Source organism: Chrysemys picta, chromosome 1 (genome assembly GCF_011386835.1).
Source record: "Chrysemys picta bellii isolate R12L10 chromosome 1, ASM1138683v2, whole genome shotgun sequence".
In the NCBI taxonomy this organism is placed as follows: Eukaryota; Metazoa; Chordata; order Testudines; family Emydidae; genus Chrysemys; species Chrysemys picta.
In genome coordinates, this window is record NC_088791.1 from 103,306,223 (window position 1) to 103,329,062 (window position 22,840).

At 43.0% G+C, this 22,840-nt stretch overlaps 1 protein-coding gene across 4 annotated transcripts in view; it reads left to right on the forward strand.

Annotated features, from left to right (window-relative positions):
- Positions 1 to 22,840, forward strand: part of KIAA1549 (KIAA1549 ortholog) — a 233,275-nt gene that overhangs the window by 59,220 nt on the left and 151,215 nt on the right. Inside the window, exon 2 of one of the 4 annotated variants that reach the window (XM_065581835.1) lies at positions 5,728 to 5,784. The exons of the other annotated variants lie outside the window; for them this stretch is intronic. The gene's annotated coding sequence lies outside the window, so the exon portion shown is untranslated. The remainder of the gene's footprint in view (positions 1 to 5,727; positions 5,785 to 22,840) is intronic. 4 annotated transcript variants of the gene reach the window in all.

The window sequence follows — 22,840 nt, forward strand, 5'->3', positions numbered from 1 at the left end:
TATGGAAGTGTAACCTTTTCCTCCCTGTTGCTTCTGTTGCTTATTCTCCTCCTGATGTGTGATATCAGAATCTTTTCCAGCTGAAGCAGTTTTGGTGTTGAAGTAGAGGGTTCTGATGGTGAAATTGTTTCTACTGCTTCTGACAGACTAATGGCCTCTTAAAATAGAAGTCCTCAATTTTCTGCAGTTGCCTTTGGGATAAAAAAAATACAGAAAATACTGACTAGAAGTATTTTTTATGCATTAAGTATTTATTTATTTTACCTAGGAAGTGTGAAGTATGAATAGTTTAGTAAAAATAGTAGAAACTGGTTATTTAGGGTATGTCTACACTGCAATATAAGCCATGGGTTAGTGGGACTTGAGTCAGCTGACCCGTGGTAGGGAACCCTGGGCCTGACCATCTACATTGTATTTCAATCCTAGGTTAAAACTTCTCTAGCCTGTTCTCAAACCTAGGACTCTCATGTCCATGTTGCAGTGCACAGACCTGAGTCAAAGTAAGTGTATCCCAGTGTCCCTAGCATGTGCACTCCCCTCCTCCGAAATAAGACTGCTTTAACCCGTGGTGCACTGTGGGAAAACGTTACTGCCTGCCCTGCACCCAGGAAGCAGCTTGCTTTGCAAAAGGCTTGATTGGTTTCCTCTCCATTGCAAACCCAGGAGGCTCTCTGATAGTGTTGCTTGCAGAACAGTGATGAGAAGAGAATGGGTTAACACTGACCTGAGTTGGTGCCATTTACAAAGGGAGGATGGCTTCCATTTTCAATAGAGTGGATTGCAGATTGATAGGATAGAGAGGACTAAGGAAATTCCCCCATGGAATTGTGGGATATTTCCGGTTTACTCCTGAGACCCAAGTCAAGCGGGGCTGTGTTTACACTGCAAAGCAATAGGGCTCTGACCCTGGGTCCCAGCTTAATTCAAGCTCAGACCCTCCAGCCCTGCAGAGTCCTGGAACCCTGGGTCAGCACAATTGCAGTGTAAACGCAAGTAGGGGTTAGGCTTAACCCCAGTCTCAATTACAGACTTATACTGCAGTGCAGACATATACCCTCTGATCACCTGTTTCTGTATGATGTGTTGTCTGAATCTTCAAGGAAAAAAATGTAGGATCTTAGCTTTTTAAAATCCTTTGCAGTTCTACAGACAGTGCTTCTCTCTCCCCCCACCCCCAAAAAGCTAAAGAGCTGCCTTGTGATCACTTATGAAATCAGTGTGGGATTTCCCCCTCTCTCTCTCACGTTTTAGTAATTTCGTATTTCAGCTAGGCAGCCCTAGTAAGTAACTGGGTGGTTTAAACCTCCAAGAAGGGACCTCAGGAGGTCATCTAGTCCAACCCCCTGCTCAAAGCAGGACCAATTCCCAACTAAATCATCCCAGCCAGGGCTTTGTCAAGTCTGACCTTAAAAACCTCTAAGAAAGGAGTCTGGTGGCACCTTAAAGGCTAACAGATTTATTTGAGCATAAGCTTTCGTGGGTAAAAACCTCACTTCTTCAGCTGCATCTGAAGAAGTGAGGTTTTTACCCACGAAAGCTTATGCCCAAATAAATCTGTTAGTCTTTAAGGTGCCACCAGACTCCTTGTTGTTTTTTGTAGATACAGACTAACACGGCTACCCCCTGATACTAAGGAAGGAGATTCCACCACCTTCCTAGGTAACACATTCCAGTGCTTTACCACTCTCCTAGTGAAAAAAGTTTTTCCTAATATCCAACCTAAGTCTCCCCCACTGCAACTTGAGACCATTACTCCTTGTTCTGTCATCTGGTACCACTGAACAATCTAGATCCATCCTCTTTGGAACCCTCTTTCAGGTAGTTGAAAGCCGCTATCAAATCCCCCCTCATTCTTCTCTTCTGCAGACTAAACAATCCCAGTTCCCTCAGCCTCTCCTCATAAGTCATGTGCTTGAGCCCCCTAATCATTTTTGTTGCCCTCCGCTGGACTCTTTCCAATTTTTCCACATTCTTCTTGTAGTGTGGGGCCCAAAACTGGACACAGTACTCCAGATGAGGCCTCACCAATGTCAAATAGAGGGGAATGATCACGTCCCTCGATCTGCTGGCAATGCCCCTACTTATACAGCCCAAAATGCCGTTAGCCTTCTTGGCAACAAAGGCACACCGTTGACTCATATCCAGCTTCTTGTCCACTGTAACCCCTAGATCCTTTTCTGCAGAACTGCTGCCTAGCCATTCGGTCCCTAGTCTGAAACCGTGAATGGGATTCTTCTGTCCTAAGTGCAGGACTCTGCACTTGTCTTTGTTGAACCTCATCAGGTTTCTTTTGGCACAATCCTCTAATTTGTCTAGGTCCCTCTGTATCCTATCCCTACCCTCCAGCCTATCTACCACTCCTTCCAGTTTAGTGTCATCTGCAAACTTGCTGAGAGTGCAGTCCACACCATCCTCCAGATCATTAATGAAGATATTGAATAAAACCGGCCCCAGGACCGACCCTTGGAGCACTCCGCTTGAAACTGGCTGCCAACTAGACATGGAGCCATTGATCACTACCTGTTGAGCCCGACGATCTAGCCAGCTTTCTATCCACCTTATAGTCCATTCATCCAGCCCATACTTCTTTAACTTGCCGGCAAGAATACTGTGGGAGACCGTATCAAAAGCGTTGCTAAAGTCAAGGAATAACACGTCCACTGCTTTCCCCTCATCCACAGACTCCGTTATCTCCTCATAGAATGCAATTAGGTTAGTCAGGTATGACTTGCCCTTGGTGAATCCATGCTGACTGTTCCCGATCACTTTCTTCTCCTCTAAGTGCTTCAGAATTGATTCCTTGAGGACCTGCTCCATGATTTTTCCAGGGACTGAGGTGAGGCTGACTGGCCTGTAGTTCCCCGGATCCTCCTCCTTCCCTTTTTTTTAAAGATGGGAACTACATTAGCCTTTTTCCAGTCATCCGGGACCTCCCCCGATCGCCATGAGTTTTCAAAGATAATGGCCAATGGCTCTGCAATCACATCTGCCAACTCCTTTAGCACCCTCGGATGCAGTGCATCCGGCCCCATGGACTTGTGCTTGTCCAGTTTTTCTAAATAGTCCCAAACCACTTCTTTCTCCACAGAGGGCTGGTCACCCCCTCCCCATACTGTGCTGCCCAGTGCAGCAGTTTGTGAGCTGACCTTGTTTGTGAAGACAGAGGCAAAAAAAGCATTGAGTACATTAGCTTTTTCCACATCCTCTTGTTACTCTTAACATCTCTTGCTAGCTGCAACTCCAAGTGTGATTTTGGCCTTCCTGATTTCACTTCTGCATGCCTGAGCAATATTTTTATACTCCTCCCTGGTCATTTGTCCAATCTTCCACTGCTTGTAAGCTTCTTTTTTGCGTTTAAGATCAGCAAGGATTTCACTGTTAAGCCAAGCTGGTCGCCTGACATATTTAGTATTCTTTCTACACATCGGGATGGTTTATTCCTGCAACCTCAATAAGGATTCTTTAAAATACAGCCAGCTCTCCTGGACTCCTTTCCCCCTCATGTTATTCTCCCAGGGGATCCTACCCATCCATTCCCTGAGGGAGTCGGTCTGCTTTTCTGAAGTCCAGGGTCCGTATTCTGCTGCTTTCCTTTCTTCCTTGTATCAGGATCCTGAACTTGACCATCTCATGGTCACTGCCTCCCAGGTTCCCATCCACTTTTGCTTCCCCTACTAATTCTTCCCTGTTTGTGAGTAGCAGGTCAAGAAGAGCTCTGCCCCTAGTTGGTTCCTCCAGCACTTGCACCAGGAAATTGTCCTCTATACTTTCCAAAAACTTCCTGGATTGTCTGTGCGCTGCTGTATTGCTCTCCCAGCAGATATCAGGTGATTAAAGTCTCCCATGAGAACCAGGGCCTGTGATCTAGTAACTTCTGCTAGTTGCCGGAAGACAGCCTCGTCCACCTCATCCCCCTGGTCTGATGGTCTATAGCAGACTCTGACCACCACATCACCCTTGTTGATCACACTTCTAAACTTAATCCAGAGACTCTCAGGTTTTTCTGCAGTTTCATACTGGAGCTCTGAGCAGTCATACTCCTCTCTTACATACAATGCAACTCCTCCACCTTTTCTGCCCTGCCTGTCCTTCCTGAACAGTTTATATCCATCCATGACCGTACTCCAGTCATTTGAGTTATCCCACCAAGTCTCTTGCGTCTGATGAAGTGGGCATTCACCCACGAAAGCTTATGCTCCAATACTTCTGTTAGTCTTAAAGGTGCCACAGGACCCTCTGTTGCTTTTTACAGATTCAGACTAACACGGCTACCCCTCTGATACTTGACACCAAGTCTCTGTTATTCCAATCACATCATAGTTCCTTGACTGTGCCAGGACTTCCAGTTCTCCCTGCTTGTTTCCCAGGCTTCTTGCATTTGTGTATAGGCACTTTAGATAACTCACTGATTGTCCCGCTTTCTCAGTCTGAGACAGGAGTCCTCCCCTCTTGCACTCTCCTGCTCGTGCTTCCTCCCGGTATCCCATTTCTCCACTTACCTCAGGGCTTTGGTCTCCTTCCCCCGGTGAACCTAGTTTAAAGCCCTCCTCACTAGGTTAGCCAGCCTGCTTGTGAAGATGCTTCCCTCTCTTCGTTAGGTGGAGCCTCCTCCTTGGAACACCATCCCATGGTTGTAGAATCCAAAGCCTTCTCTCCAACACCACCTGCGTAGCCATTCATTGACTTCCACAATTCCACATATAGTACTTGTATATACTTTGGTTTTTAAAATACTTTTTTTGAGTTTGTTTTAAGGGAATGCTTAAAACATGTGTTTTTAAAGGTCTAGAATTCCAGTTAATATCAACAACAAAAAAGGGAGAACTTTTAAAAATCCTTCAGCTCTGGATGCTACTGGAAACTGATTTGAATTTGTGCAACAAATGATGTTTGCGGTCCATACATATTTGATTTGGTTTACCCTCCTCCTCACTCATATATTAGTGCTTTAAGAATGTGTCACTCCATGATAAGACGTCATAAAATCATCAATTCTTTCACTAATGGATGTTGATGCAGATCTCTGTTGGAATGTTGATATGGGGTATATTTATACTGCAACTGGGAGCATGCCTCCCAGCCCTGGTAGAAAGATATGTGCTAGATCTGTTTGAGTTAGTGTGCTAAAAATAGCAGAGAGGATGTTGTGGCACAGGCTAGCAGCCTGTGTGTGGACCCAGGGAGTGGGGTTGAGTGGGCTTATAGTCATGGGCGCTAGTCTGTGTCACAGCATCTACACTGCTAGTTCTAGCATACTAACTCAAGCAGAACTAGCATGTGTCTGTTTACCCTGGCTGGGAATCACACCTCCCAAATGTAGACGTATCCATCAGATCTGAGAACCTGACATGTGGCACACTAGAGGGCTTCATTCTCCTCTTTGGAAAGGAGGAGTATTGGTAAGCAAACACTCTTTAAAGTGAGCATATATTTGCTGCACATACAGCCAATGAAGTGATCTCATCCCGATCTCTAGGTAGCAGAGGTAAATCAAAAGAAGCACATTCTATGTCAAGACCCCCTGGTACTCCACAGCAAATCAGACTTCAGTTCTGTGGTCAGACCTCTGAAGTGCTGCAGCACTCCAATACAGAGACTGGAAATCTTTTGGGCACCTCAAATAAATTTTAGCTTTCATGACATTAAATATGAAAATAAAAAAGAATTATTGTACTAATCTGTCTTTAATTTGATATATTCAATTGGTTATGCATTTTTAATTTTCAGAGTGCTGTAAATATGCTGTAAACGTTGTGAAGGTGGAATCTGCAGACTGACAATTGGGTAGGCACCACTTGGATCTTTTGGCACTTGGCAATGTGTGGGACACAGTTAAAGGTTGTGGGGTTACGTTGTTAGCTGGTTGTTAGCCTAAGTGTTCAGCAGAGAAATAGTTGACTCTGAAACCTAATTCTGACCATTTTAAACGGTCATTGATATCAATGGGAGCAGTTCACGTTGTTCTTGCAGCTATTTTAGGATGCTTGCAGATTCAGAAGACAGCAGTTCATTGGCTTACACTTGGTTTATGTTTGAATGTTCTCTTTTCAACCAAACTGGCTACAAATCATTTTTTTTTTTTTAAGCCAGAAAGCTTAGATTTTTAGAACACAGTTATAGAGCATGGGGGGATTCTACAGCAAATCTTTGTGGCTGCAGAATTGTCTGATATCTTAAGAGAATATACCTAGCACTGTTTGTAACTTTTCCCCCTTAGGTTGACGGTATCCTTGGAATACTGCTTTGGGTACCTGTGGACTTTTCATTTTTCTTGCCCACCTCACTGTAGACTATCACTAGTGGAGGAAGGCAAAAATGCAACTGTCAGTCATTATTACCAAGGAGGTTTTCACAAAACATAAGATGCTGGCTGCCTCTTGCTGTCCCAGAATACAGCAGCACACTGTTCTCCCGCCCCCCAGTTTTAAATGTATATCTCAGAATTTTTATACCATTACATTGATATCAAAATGCACTGTTTATAAGCTGTATTTTATGTTTAGTAAATACAGTAGTAGGAAAATTCAGATGCAAACTTCCCAACAGTACACTTTTTCAATCAAAATGGGTTGGATCTCAGTCTAAACTGGCTGAGTTGCAGAGACTTGTCAATAAAACATTAATGACTTACAACCCAACCCCATCTTAATGAAATATTTAAATTAAACTTCTCTATGCTGCCGTTCATATAAATGTTGTAGAAACAAACCCCGGATGTTTTAAGTTGTTCTTAATTCAGATTGGCTAGGGTCTCATTAATCTTATTTTACAGCCTGGCTTTAAGAAGCTTTTTTTGTTCATGTAATTCTTTAATGATGTAAACTGATTTGACTGAAGAGAACAAAATGAAACCCCTTTAAGCACAAGAACTTCTTGTTTTCTTGTGAAAAGCCGCTTACCCACATTGAGAAAACCATGTGAAAAAACCTCAGTAAAAATCTGTTCAGTATCGTCTAGTGCAGACTTGAGTCGGGTTAAGTTAAGTTTTACTGAAATAAATAATTACATCAGATGTCATAAGGAAAGACCTGTTGGTTTCAGCTAGTTCTTACTTAAGTTTAGAAGCTTTTTCTTTTGAGAAACCTTATATACCGGATTTGGTGGGAAAAAGTTAGTTTTCATTTAACAAAGTAAATGTTCCCTTTTCATTTGTGGAGATAAGATGGAGGTGCAAGGACCGTCATTTTGTTCTGCGTTTGCACACAATGGAGTCCCGGTCCATGAGTAGTGATCTTAGGTGCTACAGTAATACAAATAATTGGTAACTGAATCTCAGGAGATGTGGTCTGATATGAATTTAGTTATTTTCTGTTAATGGGGGAGTGAATCTAGAAGGAAATGTCTTCTGTGAGTAAGGTCCACTGTTGGTATAAGTCAAATGACCAGTTTGTAGGCATAGTAAATCCAATAGCTGACTGGGTATCCTTGAGATAAGAGGTTGGCATATTTTGCTTTGTCTTCCCATAGTAAAGTAATCTGGTGACATATGAAAATATTTCCTTATTTAATATCCACCATGGCTTTCCACAGGAGGCTTGATTTTATAGTGTTGCTCCTGATTTGGTAATACAGCTGCCTGTCATTTATTCCCTAAACAAGAGGGAAATGGTGTGGAAAAAGCAAACGCAGATGACATTCAATCCCCCCAAACGCCAAATGGGTAGAAGATACAAAGAAGCTTAGTATGATCTGGGATTAATTTCTTCAGCCTGTAAAATGTTATTACAACCTAAGTTTTGAGGTTCATCATTTGATACCCCATTGATGTGAGTGAGAGAAGAGTGTATTTTGCACTTGGCTAAACTATTTGAATACCTGTCATTTCTCTAAATCAAAAGTGAGCAAACTGCAGGTCCTGGTGGGATAGAGATTAATGTTTGGATTCAGAGTAAGTTTGACGTGCCTCTTAATCAGGTTCATTTGAGAAAGATGTTAAGTGTATTATTGGCTGGAAATAATACACTGGAAAACTTCAATGGTATAAAGTTACTCCATTTCCAATTTGGTTTTCTTCCTGACCTTTGCTTAGGTCTCTGTAGTTATTGCTGCAAATCCACATGGAGCTGCTCTAAAGTGCAGTACATAAAAACATCTGGTTGCTTAAAATCCTGATGAAAAAGTGGAAAATAATGGAAGTAAACTTAGTGTAGTGCAAGACTTAAAAAAAAGCTTATGTCTGCAGTGTTTAAAAGTAGCATGAATTACTGCAATTTAAGTTTTTTAACCATTTAAAAATGTATTTTCTCAAACATATATTCCACTAACAACTACGGTTTTCTTTGTGCGGGTCTTGAGTATTTTGCTCTTCAGAGAGAGAAAGGTTACTTGTAAAATGGTTCTCCCCTTGTGTTCCCCACACCTCCCGGCCCTTACCCCACAACTTTGAAGTCTTCAGTTCTTCCTGTGCGTGCAGGAGCGTGCAGCGTCCACTGGGCTGGTGAGTCTGTGAACATGCAATGGCAGAAACTATAAATCGAACCATCTGTGGAAGCAAAGCCCTTTAGATTATATTAATATCAAATTATTATTGTGGAACCATTAAACTGGTTGTGTGGGTGGAGAAAGGCAGACAGTTTTCTCTTGGTTAACTCATCAGGAAATGATATCATTCTCTGCACAGTAATTTGTATGTCTCCCAAGAGGCAAAGCCACAGTGGTACTTGCTCAGTCTCTGACCTATTAGTAACTGGATCCTGGTAACCAAAGCTGATCACAACTTTTTGAGTGTAGTAACAAAGCTTGATGTGTGTGTATGCACCTCTCTGAAGAAAAGACCATAGAAAAAAGTTTTATTCAAGGCCATATTTGCATGACTACTCAACGATATCCAGTTAATAGCAGAAGTGTACAGGTTATGAAAATTGTACTAAATATTTTTTAGCTAAATGTGACTAATGGTTATTCATTTAAGTAACTGTGTTTCAGGAAATTATTGATGTACTTTACATGGAATATGCTAGAATCTTTATTTGTTTGGATGGACTCTGTCAGTGAAAGAGAAGCATATTGTAAATGAAACAAACTGTACCATAGAATTTCTGTGAATAGAAATTCCATGCTTGAATAATAAGAATATAGCAATAGGAATAGATTGTCGACCAGCTGATGAGGATGGTGATTGTGAAATACACTGTTGGAAATGGGCCATCCTGATTATCACCACAAAAGTTTTTTTTCTCCTGCTGATAAATAGCCCACCTTAACTGATTACTCTCATTATAGTTAGTATGGCAACACCCATTTTTTCCATGTCCTCTGTGTAGATATATCTTCCTACTGTATTTTCCACTGCATGCATCCGATGAAGTGGGTTTTAGCCCACGAAAGCTTGTGCTCAAATAAATTTGCTAGTCTCTAAGGTGCCACAGGTACTCCTTGTTCTTTTTGCCGATACAGACTAACACAACTACCACTCAAACCTGTCAGGGAATTTAGAGAGGCTACAAAAAAAAAAAAAGAAAAAAAAAGAAAAGAAAATCCAGTAATAATGGGGAATTTGAACTATCCCTTGATTGATTTATGTCACCCCTCATGGCAGGATGCAGAGATAAAATTTCTCCACACCATTAATGACAGCTACTTGGAGCAGCTGGTCCTGGAACCCACAAAGGGAGAGGCGGTTCTTGATTTTAGTCCTAAGTGGTGCGCAGGATATCATCCAAGAGGTGAATATAGCTGAACAGCTTGTTAATGGCGACCATAATGTAATTAAATTTTACATCTTTGGGGGGAGAGGGAAGGGAAATACCAAAGCACCCCACCACGGTAGCATTTAACTTTGAAAAGAGGAACTACACAAAAATGAGGAAGCTAGTTACATGGAAATTAAAAGGACCAGTCACAAGAGTGAAATGCCTGCAAGCTACATAGGAACTATTTAAAAACACCGTAATAGAGGATCTAACTAAATGTATGTTACCAAATAAAAATAAAGGACAAAAAAATGAAGAGGCAAAAAAGCATTCTTTAAAAACTGAAAGTCAGATCCTACTGAGGAAAATAGAAAGGAGCATAAACTCTGGCAAGTTAAGTGTAAAAGTATAATTAGGCAGGCCAAGAAAGAATTTGAAGAGCAACTAGCAAAAGACACACAAACAGCAAGTTTTTTTCAAGTACATCAGAAGAGGAAGCCTGCCAAACAATTAGTGGGGCCACTGGACGATCAACGTGCTAAAGGAGCACTCAAGGAAGAGAGTGCCATTGTGGAGAAGCTAAATGAATTCTTTGCATTGGTTTTCGCTGCAGAGGATGAGGAAGATTCCCACATGAGCCACTTTTTAAGGTGTCAAATCTGAGCAACTGTCCCAGATTGAGGTGGTTTTTGGAATAAAATGATAAATTAAACAACAAGAAGTCACCATGATCAGAGGGTATTTGCCCAAGAATTCTGAAGGAACTCAAATATGAAATTGCAGAACTACTAACTGTGGTATGTAACCTATTGCTTAAATTAGTTTGTGTACCAGATGACTGTCGGATAGCTAATGTAATTCTGATTTTTTTTTAATAAAAGGCTCGAGAGAGAATATTGGCAATTACAGGCAAGTAAGGCTAACTTCAGTATCAGGCAAATTGGCTGAAACTACAGCAAAGACGACAATTTATCAGACACGTAGATGAACACAATATGTTGGGGAAGTGTCAACACAGCTTTTGTAAAGAGAAATCATGCCTAACCAATCTATTAGAATTCTTGAGGGTGTCAACAAGTATGTGGACAAGGGTGATCCAATTAATACAGTGTATGTGGACTTTCAGAAAGTCTTTGACAAGGTCCCACATGAAAGGCTCTTAAGCAAAGTAAGCCATCATGGGATAAGAGGGAAGATCCCTTCCTGGATCAGTAACTGGTTAAAAAGATAGGAAACAAAGGTTAAGAATAAACAGTTAGTTTGCATGGTGGAGAAAGATAAATAGCGAGGTCCCCCACGGATTTGTACTGTGACTTGTGGTGTTCATCCTATTCATGAATTATCTGGAAAAAAGGGTAAACAGTGAGGTGGAAAAATTTGCAGATGATACAAAACTATTCAAGATAGTTAAGTCCAAAGCAGATTGTGAAGAGTTACAAAGAGGTCTCACAAAACTGGGTGAGTGGGCAACAAAATGGCAGATGAAATTCAGTGTCAAGTGCAAAGTAATGCACATTCTTGAAGTCATCATGGATAGTTCTCTGAAAACATCTGCTCAGTGTGCAGTGGCAATCAAAAAAGCTAACCATGTTAGGAACCATTAGGAAAGGGATAGACTGTAAAACAGAAAATATCATAATGCCACTCTATAAATTCATGGTACACCTGTACCTTGAATACTGCATGCAGTTCTAGTCACCCCATCTCAAAAAGATATATTAGAATTGGAAAAGGCACAGAAAAGGTAAACAAAAATTATTAGGGATATGGAACGGCTTCTGTATGACGAGATTTTAAAAAGTGGGACTAAGGAGTTGTGATAGAGGGCTATAAAATCAGGAATGATGAGGAGAAAATGAATAAGGATGTATTATTTACCCCTTCAGATAACACAAGAACCAGTGTCACACAATGAAATTAATAGGCAGCAGTTTTAAAAGAAACCTAAGGAAGTACTACTTTGCACAGCGTACAGTCAACCTGTGGAACTCATTGCCAGGGGATGTTGTGAAAGCGAAAAATATAATTGGATTAAAAAAAGAATTAGATGAAATCATGGAGGATAGGGCCATCAGTGGCTCTTAGTCAGGATGGCCAGGGATGCAACCCTATGCTCTGGGTGTCCCTAAATCTGTGACTGCTAGAAGCTGGGCCTGTACAACAGGAGGTGGATCACTTGATAATTGTGCTATTTTGTTCATTGCCACTGGAGCTTCTGGCACTGAACAGTATCAGAAGACAAGATACTGGGATAGCTGGACCACTGGCATGACCAAGTATGGCCATTCTTATGTAATAACACACTTTAATAAGATAAAATCCTATTTAAACCCCGCTGTGTTTTAAAATTGAATAATTGTAAATGGTAGGAGTGTCGTATTGATAAATATTCAGATGGAACCCAGGTGAATAAATCCAAATTTGTGTATGTCGTGACTAGAGTTGGCTGAAAATATTGATGTATATTTTTGGATTTTTTTCCTCTGAAAAAATCTGTTTTGCTTGGTTTTGACCAGGTTTTTGAAAGTTAGAAATTTTGATGAAAAATTTGAACCACTTTTTGTGAAACAATTTTTTCTGCATATTTTTATTTTTAAACCAGCTTTGGTTTTGAACCCTAATCTTATGATGGGATGGGAGGAGGAAAGGAAGAGGGCAGAAGGCACTGGGAGCATGTGGTCTGTTGTGTTTTGGGTAGAAGGTGAAAATCCCACAAGTAGCAAGTCCAAATCTCTGTTAATGTTGACCTCTGTACATTAATAAAATAATGCACAAATTTCTAGTGTCACTAAGTCTAACACTGTGGTTCCATCTAAGGCTTTCATTAACTTCTATAGCAAATTTGCTTAGTTTACAAGTAGAATAGTATTTTTTCCTAATTGTCGGCTGTGCAAACTAACTCTGGGATCTGAAAATCAAAGTGTTCTCTTTTTGGCTTGTGCGTATTCAGAGTAAGGGATTGTCTACACAGTGTGGTGGTAGAAGTGTTGAACTAGAAGTGTTTAAACTGTACAGCAGAGGTTCTCAAACAGTGGTTCACGAGCTCCATTCAAGTGGTCCGTGGATAGTTCCCTCTAAGGTGCGCATGAGAGAATGAAGGGCCACCCACCTAATTAGTGGAGACACGCAGGTGTGGCTCCACTAATTAGGTGCCTGGACCCTGGAGAAGATGCACATGTAAGGTGAGGTGATGGCCTTGGGGGGGGGGGGGGGAATAGGGGGTAGGTGGGAGGGGGTGGTGGGGTGAGAAGAGGGAGTGGGGGGAATTTGGGACATGCAGGGCTGTGGCGGTCAGAGAAAGAGGCAACTTTCCCCAGCTCCAGGGCTGCAACTGCTGTGGAGAGATGGCCCTCCTTCCCAGCCTCAGCCCTGTGGTTGGGGAAAGACTCCCCTCTTTCCCAGCCCCAGCTTGGGGCTGCAGCGGCCGGGGGGGGGGGGAGGGCACATCCATCGCATTAGAAAGGTAATATTAAATTTACCTTTAAAATATGAGTTGTGTGTAGGGTGACCAGACAGCAAGTGTGAAAAATCAGGACAGGGGGTGGGGAGTAATAGGAGCCTATATAAGGAAAAGCCCCAAATATCGGGACTGTCCCTATAAAATCGGGACATCTGGTCACCCTAGTTGTGTGTTTTTATTGGTAGAACAAAAAAAGGTTGTTTATTATTAAGGGTTTTTTTTTTATATAGCGCTTTTATCCAAAGTGCTTTACAATAGTTAGCTAATGGTACAAACAACATTTGGAAAGATCATTAAGTGGTCCACTGAGACCCTCAGCAATTTTCAAGGTGTGTGTGTGTGTGTGTGAGTTTGAGAACCACTACTGTAGAGAACTCTAATGCATGGAGCTTTAGCTGCCCCCATAAACCCTGTTGGTGTGCTCTAAAGGTACCTAGTTTGCATTGATGTAGTCAGTCATGTTTCAGACAAAACTAGCTAATATGCACTAGGTGCCTTTCAGAATGCACCAGCAGAGTCTACATGGGGTAGTTAGTGCTCTACAGCCGAAACCCTTTTGGTTCACACTGCACCATGTAGACAAGCCTTAAAATCATGGAATATGAGGGTTGGAAGGGACCTCAGGAGGTCATCTAGTCCAACCCCCTGCTGGGCTGATCCCCCGACAGATTTTTGCCCCAGATCCCTAAATGGCCCCCTCAAGGATTGAACTCACAACCCTGGGTTTAGCAGGCCAATGCTCAAACTACTGAGCTTTTATCCCTTAGAGAGCATGTAGTAGCAACTTTGTTAAAACTTGCACTCGACATTCAAGAACAGTATTAGAATCCATCTTATTGTCCTAGAGCAGGGGTTGGCAACCTTTCAGAAGTGGTGGGTCGAGTCTTCATTTATTCACTCTAATTTAAGGTTTTGCATGCCAGTAATGCATTAACGTTATAGAAAGAGACCTTCTAAAAAGTCTATAATATATAACTAAATTATTGTTGTATGTAAAGTAAATAAGGTTCTTAAAATGTTTAAGAAGCTTCATTAAAATTAAATTAAAATACAGAGCGCCCCGGACCAGTGGCCAGGACCCGGGCAGTGTGAGTGTCACTGAAAATCAGCTCGCGTGCCACCTTGCCCTGTCCTAGAGCTTTGACTCTGCAGGGCTAACAGGAGTAAAATGTAGAAAAAGCTTATCATTCTTTGAAAAGTAATCAGCTGTGCTTCAGGTGAAACATATCGGAGATAAAAGGTGCTTTTTTTTTAAATATAGTCACTCCTCTGAATGTAGCCACACTTGAAGAGTAAGCAAGAAGTAAACAACCCTCTGCTTTTTCCTACATATCCGAAAGGGTGGAGAGAAAAGAGGATCTAGAGTTTGAATGCCTCTCAAGGCGTTCTGTAAGGCCCTCCTCTTTTTTGAAAGTGCGATCTCCCCACAGCCGGGATGATATTAAAACACTTTTTAAATGTTTAAATGCACATGTTACGTGACACAAACATGGATTATTTATGTCCTAGGTAATAGTAAATACCCTCTACTCCTCCATCCTCTTAAGGCAATGGTCACCAACCTGTCGATTGTGATTGACTGATCTGCCAGTTGATCACGATCTCCAAGCCGCTAAAAGTCCGGCGGCGCATTGGCTGGGAGCTGCAGGGGCGGCGCTTGCGGGTGTGGGCAATGCGCGGTGGCCCGCTTTCCCTCACCCTCCCCACCCGCCGGGGCCGCAGAGACATGCCAGCAGCCAGCTGCTTCCAGGAGTGACGTGGGGCCATGGCAGGCAGGCAGCCTGCCTGAGCACCGCTGCGCCGTGGACGGGGTGCTGCCTGTGTTAAGCACCTCCCGGCTGGAGCCTGGACCTTGCACCCCCTCTTTGCCCCAGCCTAGAGCCCCCTCCTGCACCCAAACTCCTTCCCAGAGCCCACACCTCTCGTCCCCTCCTGCACCCCAACCCCCAGCTCAGGGCCCTCTCCTGCACCCCAATCCCCTGCCCCAGGCTCAGCCAATGCACACCCCACAGTTGAGAATGGTACACTGATTTGGGACAATCCCTGAAGGATTTTGGATCTATAAACCACAAATGACACCAATAAAAAGTAAAACTCATGAACTGTCCAGTGGATTCTATGAGATTAGGTGCAGTGTGACCACATGACCCTGTGCCCAAACTCCCTCTAAGCTTGCACCCGTCACTCCTGCACCCCTGCCCCAGGCTCAGCCTGGAGTCCCCGCCCACACTCCGAACACCTTGGCGGCAGCCCAGAGTCTGCACCCCCTCCCACACTCCAGCCCAGGGAAAGTGAGTGAGGGTGGGGGAGAGCAAGCTACGGAGGGAGGGGGGAATGGAGTGAGCAGGGCAGGGCCTCGGAAGGGGCAGGATAGCTCCTGGGTTGATCTTAAATTCAAAAAGTGGTCTTGGGCATAAGAAGTTTGGAGACCACTGTCTTAAGGTATGTCTACACTTACAGCAATGTGTAGAGTACAGACACTGCACACCCAGCTAGCACAGGTATAAATAGTGTAAACAGTGAGGCATGGCTTAGGTGAGTTGAGCAGTGTGCCCTACACGCCTAAACCCCTAAGGCATATATCCTACTTGACTTTCTATGTGCCCAAGTGGCGGCTCCTATGTCTACACTGCTGTTTTTTAGCAGTGTAGAGTCCTGCTGCTTCTTGTTGCTGGAGCCTTTCCCTGCCCCAATGAAAGGGTCTGCCACATCCCCTCTGCCTTTCCCTGCCATGTGTAGCTACACACAGCTGTAAGAAGTGTGGATGCAGCCTGCCTTTCATTGCAGCATGTAGCTAAATGAGTAGTGCCTGTACTCTACACATGCCTGTAAGCATAGACATAACCTGACACACAACTTAACACTACCAAAACTACTGTATAGCAGACCCCACATGATAACCTTAATTCTTCCTCCTATGAAGGCTAGCCTTTCATCAGCCTTCTACCAAGCCAAATACCAAGATAATACCCCCAATCTTCTCTTTTGTATCTTGTCATAGACTTTAAGGTCAGAAGGGATCATTATGATAGTCAGTCTGGCTACAGGCTATAGAAATTCTATTCCAATGCAACATCCAACATCTATGGGTCAGCTACATACACCAATTCACCATCCCCACTCCTTATCATTAGTCCTTTTGAGCCATATTCCACGATATGCCTCCATATTTCTTACTTGCACCCGGTTTATGTATTTGCATTCATGATCAATTTTGTTTGAAAAAGACTTTCTTCTTTTGACTTCCCAAAGTGTCAAACAAATGCAGTATCAAGATGTTCAGGTGGTAATAATGCATCTCTTGCCATTTCTGACAGTCCCCTGATGAGTTAGTGAAGATAACATGTGGCAGCTCTTTGCAGATGTCCTGTGGTGTGCAAAATGATGTTCAGATGCCTTGCTGTATTGTTATAGTTCAGTGGCATTTCTTCCAAAGCTGCTTTTCGAGGCTGTGGAAAGTATTCTTCTAATATCTGGTCAAACTGAATGTCAAATAGCCTAAATATGCCAACTTAGAAAGTAAAAACACACTAATTTGTAGCAGTTTTCAAATTAGTGTTAATACCTTAATACAGTGGTTCTTAACTTGGGGTGCATGATGCCCTTTCCGGGGGTGCAAGACATGCTAGATTTTTTTTAAGAAGGTAAATCATCGAAAACACAAATTAAGCACAGGCACATAAGTACAACTACTTTGTTTCATAAAACCTATGTATTTATTATTATAGATTTTAACTATTACTGTAATATATATAAACAAAAATATATCTAGGTTTAAGGGGTGCAATAACATTTTTTAGGTTTAAGGGGTGCAATAACATATTTTGATTTTTGATAAGGGGTGCGAGAATGTATTTTGAGAACCAAAGGGGTGCAGGCTGCAATAAAGGTTAAGAACCATCTCAGTTAACCTCACCTTTAAGGTCTGAGTACAGACCACAGGGTACAATAAATATACACATGCTTCATTTTTTTTTCAGACCTTAATGTGTAACAAACCAGAGTGAGGCATAAAACGTCATTTACTAGATTTAAAGCCAATTAAATTTCTTCTTAAAATTGAAACTAATGCTGATGGCACCAAATGGCTCGGTTATTAGGCTCACCAAATCCCCATGTATGCAGCAGGGCAACAGCAGTGGAGAATTCCTGTTCTCTAGTAGTATAACTTACTTTTTTCTAATAAAGGTTTTGAAATTGCAGTGGACATGAGACCGCTATAGATCTGTGTTAAAATGCAGTATGTAATTGTTCATGGGCATGGCATAAGATCTTGTTTATGTTCAGGTGTTCTTTTAACTGTATGCTAAATACTGGAAAGAAAGAGGCACTTCTGTGAATTTACACTTCATGGGAACTACTGATGTTTTTTTTGCCCAAGAACATAATATAACTCCTATGAAGTGTCTCATTGTTTACTCGATTAAATATGTTAGTAGCATAATTGCCAAGAATACTGTATAATGTTTTTAATCATAGAAATACTATCAAAAAGATACCAAAAGAATGTACTTGTTAACTTGTAGGAAAATATTAAAAAAAAAAAAAAAAAAAGAGGAAGGATGGTTCAGTGATTAGGGCACAAGCCTAAAACTTGGGAGACCTGGGTTCAATTCCATGCTTTGCCACATGTTTCCTGTGGGACCTTGGGCAAGTCATTTAGCCTCTGTGCCTCAATTCCCCATCTGTAAAATGGGGATAATATACTTCCATACTTCACAGGTGTGTTGTGAGGATAAATATATTGAAGACTTGTAAAGTACTTTGATCAATTGATGAAAAGTGCTGTAAGAGTTAGGTATTATTAATCTGGATGTTAAGAATAAAAGAGTCTTTCCATAGCACTTTTCCTCAAGAAACATTACTTCTAGTATACAATAGCTGTACCAAACGAATGCATGTCTGAAACCCCGAGATGTTCTCAATCCTTTATGGAGGCGAAGGGAGAGAAGAATGACATTTCTTGAAGGATACTATCATGGTGTTCCTAGTCTTTTTTAAAAACCTACTTATCTCCTATTCTGTTACTACCACATGGATATTTTAAAGCTGAAATCTGTTTCCTTAACTGTTCCTTTCTCTCTCTGATGTACAGACACTGTTTTATTATCCATGGGGTGTTAATGAATGCTGAGCTGCTGTCATTGATTCTTTTTAAAACAAAACCTTTTTTTATTTAAAGGGGAAAAAACAGCACACCCACAAGCTCACAGGATGATTTTTACTTTGTAAACATAGGGGAGAAGAGAAAAACAGATCAGATTTAGGGACTAGTCTGTCTGGAAAGCATTCTTTCAGCATCATAAATTCAAAATGATATTGGCATTGGGATTATATATCTTACTTGACATCTCCCCGCAGGTTGAGCGTAAGCCAAATAGATTTTGATTAATTGCTTTATTAAAGGATACAGGCTTCAGTTTAACTGTTGTCATCTTTTTCTATTACAACTTTGTTTTTTTATCTGTCCTGCATTACTGGTTGCATCTTACTCAAACCAGTACCCAAAAGTTGGCCCTTAGGGCTTTTCTACATGAACATAGTCGGCAGTAGGCATGGGTGTGAATCTAGCCTGCCATGCAGTAACTCTCCCTGTGAACCCTGCTGCTGCACACTAACAGTTCTTTAGTGTCCTTTGATTTAGTTCAGTGGCTTACAAGCTCCTTTCATTTGCGAACCCGTAAAATTTTGTTTGAATGGAGGCACGGACCCCTTTGGAAATCTTAGATAGTCTGCGGACCACCAGGGGTCTGTGGACCCCAGTGATCTAGTCCTATTTTAAAGTGTGGTACTCTGAGTACTATGAACAAATCACAGAGATTCATGGAACTTAAAGTTTTTTGCAAGGTTTCACGATTTAAGGCTGATTTTATCCCGTGGATCGTTGATCACCTTCCAGATGAGAGAGATTTATGATTCCACTTTCTTGTATAGGTTGTAGAGTACAATACTCTGAAGTTGCAATATTCTTCATTTATTACACTCCCAACATTCCAGTTTCAGTATTTGACTTTGACACCCTGTGACAGGGTTGGGAGAAAACCCTGTCCAGTGCAGGGCGAGTGCGCCCTGTCACACCGAATCAATATACTCACCCTTTTTAGCAGGGTAATGAGGCCTAATGGCCCCTAATAGCTGGGCAGTGTGGCCCAATGGCCAAAGTCAATAGGTTTGCCCCTCTTAGCAGGGCATTAAGATCTAGTGGTCACAGTATAGTTTTGCCCCTCTTAGTGGGACAGTAAGGCCTAGCGGCTATAGTTAGTAAATCTGCCTCAGGGCGACAGGGTAGTAAGGCTTAGCAGCCAGAGACCATAGATTCGCCCTTCTCGGCAGGGCAGTAAGGCCTAGCGGCCAAAGTCAGTAAATTCACCCCGGTTAACAAGGCAGCGTCACCTAATAGTCAGTGTCAATAGATTTTATTCCTAGGGGAATTCTGCGCCATTGCATGTGCGCAGAATTTGTCCCCACAGATTTCTTTGCTTCCCCGCAGAAAAATGACTAACAGGGAAGCTGCAAGAGCAGTCACACACTACTTCCTAGCTGTGCAGGTACATTTTTTTCAGGCACCTGGAGCAGCAGGCAGAGAGGTAAATCACCGCAGGACAGGGGACACCCCAGCCATTAGCTCCTACCCTGCACCAGGATCAACCCGGCTGGGCTGGAGGCAGGAGAGAACGGGACTTCTTCTTCCCCTACAAGGAGTGGCTGAGGCTATGTCAGATCCACCCCCAGAAATCTCCCCCCAGCTGCAGGAAGCTCAACATCCTCCCTTGCTTCCTGTCCCCATTGCACCTCAGCTGCGGGGGGAGGTGTCGCTGTACAGGGAGCTGCTCCCCTATCCACCCAGTCCCTGTGCATCTGGACCTCCCGTACCTAAACACCCCTGCCAAGCCTTACCCTGTACACCCAGAACCTCCCTAGCCCTCCATACCTGAACCCCACCTCATCGAACCTCAACTCCTGCATCTGGAGCACCCTGGCCCCAGGTCCCCTGCCTTCAGACTCCCATCCCTATCCCAGATCACCCCCACTGAGCTCCCTGCTCTCAAACCCCCACCCTGACAAGCCCCACCCTGAGCCCGACTGACCAGTAGCTGTCTGGTATTGCAAGCTTCCACAGGGCTATCGCCACTCGCTTCTCAACTGTGAGGGCTGCTCTCATCCTGATATTCTGGCGCTTCAGGGCAGGGGAAAGCAAGTCACAAAGTTCCATGAAAGTGCCCTTACGCATGCAAAAGTTTTGCAGCCACTGGGAATTGTCCCATACCTGCAACACGATGCGGTCCCACCAGTCTGTGCTTGTTTCCCGTGCCCAGAATTGGCGTTCCACGGCATGAACCTGCCCCAGTAACACCATGATTTGCACATTGCTGGGGCCCGTACCTTGTGTGAGGGCTATGTCCATGTCAATTTCCTCATCACTCTCGTCACCGCGCTGCAATCACCTCATCAGCTGGTCCTGGTTTTGCTTTGGCATGTCCTGGCTCTGCATATACTCCAGGACAATGCGCGTGGTGTTCATAGTGCTCATAATTGCCGCGATGATCTGAGCAGGCTCCATGATCCCAGGGCTATGGCGTCTGGTCTGAAAAAAGGCGCGAAACTATTGTCTGATGGAGGAAGGGAGGGAGGGGCGAGTGACGACATGGCGTACAGGTACTGGGAATTAAAATCAACAAAGGTGGCTGTGCATCAGGGAGAAACACAAACAACTGTCACACAGAATGGCCCCCCCAAAGACTGAACTCAAAACCCTGGGTTTGGCAGGCCGTTGATTTCACGGAGGGAGGGGGAAGCAAATGAATACCTCTATTTTTTACATCTTAAGCTGTCCGCAGACGGAGCAGCATGACTGATAGCCCTCGGCATCTTCTGGGTACTTGGCAGAAGATACTGTACTCTGACTGCTAGCCATCATCGTCAAGATGGTTCAATAGGACTGCCGGCAGGACTGAGTCTCCAGGAGACACAGCATGTCTGCCCAGATGCCTCTGATTGAACTGGAATATGACGATGACGGATACCAGTGATACTGCACCATCTACTGCCAAAAGGCAATTAGCTGCTGCTGTGTAGCAATGCAGTACCACGTCTGCCGGCACCCAGATGACATGTGGTGATGGTGAGCTGAGCTGAGCGGGCTCCATGCTTGCCATGGTATGTCGTCTGCACAGGTAACCCAGGTAAAAAGGCGCGAATCGATTGTCTGCCGTTTCTCTGACGGAGGGGGAGGGGCCTCATGACATGTACCCAGAACCCACCGCGACACTGTTTTGCATGATCAGGCATTGGGATCTCAACCCCGAATTCCAATGGGCGGCGGAGACTGTGGGAACTGTGGGATAGCTACCCACAGTGCAACGCTCCGGAAGTTGACGCTAGCCTCGGTACTGTGGACCCGGTCCGCCAACTTCATGTACTTAGAGCATTTTATGTGGGGACACACACAATCGACTGTATAAAACCAATATCTATAAAACTGGCTTCTATAAATTCAACCTAATTTCGTAGTGTAGACATACTCTTAGGCACTACCTTTGTAGCTTCAGGGCCAATTAGGTGGTCTGTGTGCTCTGGATACAGTCAACATGGCCCAGTCCTTATTGAGGTGGGCAGGCTTCAGCTTGAGGTCACTGTGGAGAGGCCTGGTCAGGAGGACGCTGTCTGGAAAGTTTTGCTGTTGCAACTGCATTCCATGTATTCTTTCAAAATACAAAAACAGGAATTGTATGGGCCCCACCCTAAGGAATCCCTTTCCAGCCTTCTAGTGAGGGATAATGGCTATGTGGCCTATTCTTGGCACCTCCATACGTTATAGGCCTAAGCTGTTTCTTAAAAATATCCATGTTCTCATACATTCTTTCATCAGACTGGAAATAAGTTTAACTAGTCCATGACCATTGCCACATCCTTGCATCAAGCAAGAAAATTACGGTAGTATAATAGTAGGACCACAACTGGCTACAAATTTGATTTATACTCCATAACTTTTGATCTAAAAACAAAAGAGCTGATTTTACATCTTAGTGATGTAAATTCTATTTTAGTATAAAACAGCTGAAGCTTTTATGCCAACCCAAAATCTTCACTAGGACTCCTTTTTTCACATTTTCCATCCGTGTGTGTCTGTTTTTTTTTTTTTTTTAATTTCATCCTAAAAACTGAATTTTAGAACTAAAACGTATTTGCCAGCCCAAAATTTTACTTGTGAAAATCTATTTTCTGATGTAGTAGAATTATAAATACTGTATTGTCTTGCCCTGCTTTCCCCCCTTCCCCCCCAGATCTTCCTTTGTTCTGTGCTGGGTTTGATCATTTTTTTATTTCTCTGATATGCAAAATATGATATAAACCCATCTTCATATAGTTCCACTAGTTTAAACTAAAACTAGAATATAACAAATAGAGCCATTGTGGCTTTCCACTTTTTTTCTTCCTCTTGCTCCACTAAAAAGTTCCTCACAAGAATAGAGAGAGAGAAAGATGCACATTCAGGATCCAGAAATTAACTGTATCCAGCTGTTTTGTTACTCTCAGACTTCATAATCTGCTCTGGGAGTTGAAGCAGAACTGTAGGGCTGAAGGGTCACCACCCTGGCATCGTTGATGCAGTGCTAATAAAAAGCCACTTTCAGCTGGCATGAAATTGGTTATTACTGGATCGTGCATTGGGAGACAGAAAAATTCACTGTCCTGCTTAGTCTTGAAAGAATATGTATACAGAGTCCCAGCTTTGTGAGCAATTGGA